Source organism: Cupressus sempervirens, chromosome 7, assembly GCF_028749045.1.
Source record: "Cupressus sempervirens isolate cs-2001-9-10 chromosome 7, ASM2874904v1, whole genome shotgun sequence".
Taxonomy (NCBI): domain Eukaryota; kingdom Viridiplantae; phylum Streptophyta; class Pinopsida; order Cupressales; family Cupressaceae; genus Cupressus; species Cupressus sempervirens.
The window spans coordinates 688,356,298-688,359,400 of NC_143124.1; positions in this window are offsets into that span (position 1 = coordinate 688,356,298).

Here is a 3,103-nt window from a genome sequence, read left to right on the forward strand (position 1 = left end):
CAAGTCCTAAAGTTTTGAACTCGAATAGAGTCGGATGCCCCGACTCGAGTCGTCTCCAAATTTTTTGCACGACTCATGTCACCGTGCTCGACTTGATTCTAAGTGCCCCGAGCCGTGTACATGATCCAAAAGCGGTTAACTTTTTCTTTTTGGTTAACGCCCAAAGTTTTCAACCTGACCCGCCTTGTCAACCTCGACTCGAAGCGCCTCGAGCCTTAATGGCCTCCAATGTTTTTGCATGACTCATGCCACCGTCGACTTTTCGCTCGAATCATGTCACCCAGGGCACCTCGATGCTACGTGACCCGAGCCCTGTGCGTGATCCAAAACCGGGTAACATTTTTTTTGAACTCCCAAAATTTCATTCTTTCTTGCCTTACGAGGCCTATCATGATCTCTTTTTATAAAGAAAATTCTCAAATCGGATTGTTTTGGCTACCCTACCTCGAATTCGGCTAGCTAGGCGTAACGCCTTGAGTCGGCTCAGCAATACGTGAACTGAAACTTGTGCGTGATCCAAAAGCGGGTAACTTGTTTCTTTTTTTTTTTGTAATGCCCAAAATTTAGCGCTTTTCGCTGTACAGGGCCTCTCATGATTTTTTTTGTTATTTTTTTTTTTCCCCTCGTCGACCCACTCTGGCGACCCAGTCGGGTCGCCCGAGGCTGGGGCGACGGAGATGGGTTGACCTAGTCGGGTGACCCAAGTTGGGTCAACCCGGGCGTGCGATCTTGGCTGGGGACAGCAAGTCGATTCTATAAGTTTGCTTGCCAATTTTGCTAGCCAGGTCAGCTCACCAATTCATCTAACCATGTGGTCTTTGCCAAATCAAGAATTGACTCTTTAAGTCCACTCACAGCTCGTCAAGCCAGCTCACCAAGATGACTTACCATCTTGCCTCACCAGGTTGCCCCACCAGGTCGCCTCTTCTTTAAGACCGCTCACCATGTCGGCTCCCCAAGTCACCTCACTGAGTCGACTATTCAGGTTGCCTCACCAAGTCGACCCCTTAAGTTTGCTCACCAAGTCAGCTCCCTAAGTTAGCTCACCAAGTTGAATCACCTAGTCATTTTACCACCTTGCCCCAGCAGGTGTGCTCGCCAAGTCGCCCCGCCAAGTTGCTTCTCTAAGCCCACTCACCATGTTAGCTCACCAAGTCGATTGTTCAAGTACGTTGCAAAGTCAAATCTTTAAGTTCGCTCACCAGGTCAGCCCGCCCAAGTCGCCTCTTTAAGTTCGTTCGCCAGGTCGGCCCGCCCAAGTCGCATCAGCAGGCTAACTTGCCGAGTCACCTCACAAAGTTGACTCTTTAAGTGCGCTCACCAAGTCAGCTCACCAAGTCGACTCACCATCTTGCCTCGATAAGTTGGCTTGCCGAGTTACCCCACCAAGTCGTCGCCTCTTTAAGCCCGCTCACCGTGTCAGCTCGTCAGGTCGGCTCACCAAGTCGACTAATCAAGTAGGCCCACCAAGTCACCTCAAGGATAGCTCCTCACCATGACTCGCCTCACCATGTTGACTCAATGAGTTGCCTCACCATGTTGACTCTTTGAGCCCGCTCGCCAGGTCGCCTCACCAAGTCGACTCGAGTACGTTGCCAAGTCGACTCTTTAAGTTTGCTCGCCAGGTCGACTCGCCAAGTCAGCTCACCATGTCATCTACACGAACCAACTCGTCGAGTCGCCTCACCACATCGGCTCTCTAATACCACTCGCCAAGTCGCCCCACCAACTCGCCCTGTTAGGCCCACTCACCACATCGCCCCAGGTCGGCCCACCAAGTACTCTCACCAGGTTGACTCTTTAGGTTTGTTCATCAGGGCACCCCACCGAGTACTCTCACCAAGTCGACTCTTTAAGTTCGTTCATCAAGTCGCCCCACCAGGTCGGCCCACCAAGTACTCTCACCAAGTCAACCCTTTAAGTTCGGTCATCAACTCACCTTGCCAGGTCGGCCCACCAAGTACTCTCACAAAGTCGACTCTTTAGGATCGTTCATCAATTCACCCCGCCAGCTCGGCCCACCAAGTTCTCTCACCAGGTCGACTCTTTAAGTTCGTTCATCAAGTCACCCCGCCAGTTCGACCCACCAAGTACTCTCACAAAGCCGACTCTCTAAGTTCGTTCATCAAGTCACCCTGCCAGGTCAGCCCACCAAGTAGTCTCACCAAGTCACCCCGCTAGTTCGACCTACCAAGTTGACCCTTTAAGTTCATTCATCAAGTCACCCGGCCAAGTCGGCTCACCAAGTCGACTCTTTAAGTCCGTTCATCAAGTCATGTGACCAGGTCAGCCCACCGAGTACTCTCACCAAGTTGACTCTTTAAGTTTGTTCATCAAGTCACCCGGCCAGGTCGGCCCACCAAGTACTCTCACCAAGTCGACTCTCTAAGTCCGTTCATCAAGTCACCTTGCCAGGTCGGCCCACCAAGTCGAATCTTTAAGTCCGTTCATCAAGTCACCCCACCAAGTACTCTAACCAAGTCGATTCTTCAAGTGCATTCATCAAGTCACCCGACCAACTACTCTCACCAAGTCGACTCTTTTATTATGTTCATCAAGTCACCCCACCAAGCACTTTCACCACGTCAACTCTTTAGGTCCGTTCATAAAGTCACCCCACCAAATCGACCCTTCAAGTGCGTTCATCAAGTCACCCCAACAAGTACTCTCACCAATTCGACTCTTTAAGTCTTTTCATCAAGTCACCACACCAAGTACTCTCACCAAGTCAACTCTTTAGGACCGTTCATCAAGTCACCTCACCAAGTCGACCCTTGAAGTCCGTTCATCAAGTCACCCCACCAAGTACTCCCACCAAGTCGACTCTTTAAGTCAGTTCACGAAGTCACCCAACCAGGTCGGCCCACCAAGGACTCTCACCAAGTCGACTCTCTAAGTCTGTTCATCAGGTCACCCCATTGAGTACTCTCACCAAGTCAACTCTTTAGGTCCGTTCATCAAGTCACCCCACAAAGTCGACCCTCTAAGTTCATTCATCGAGTCACCCGACCAAGTCGACTGTTTAAGTCCTTTCATCAAGTCACCCCGCCAATCCGACTCTTTAAGTCCGTTCATCAAGTCACCAGAACAACTACTCTCACCA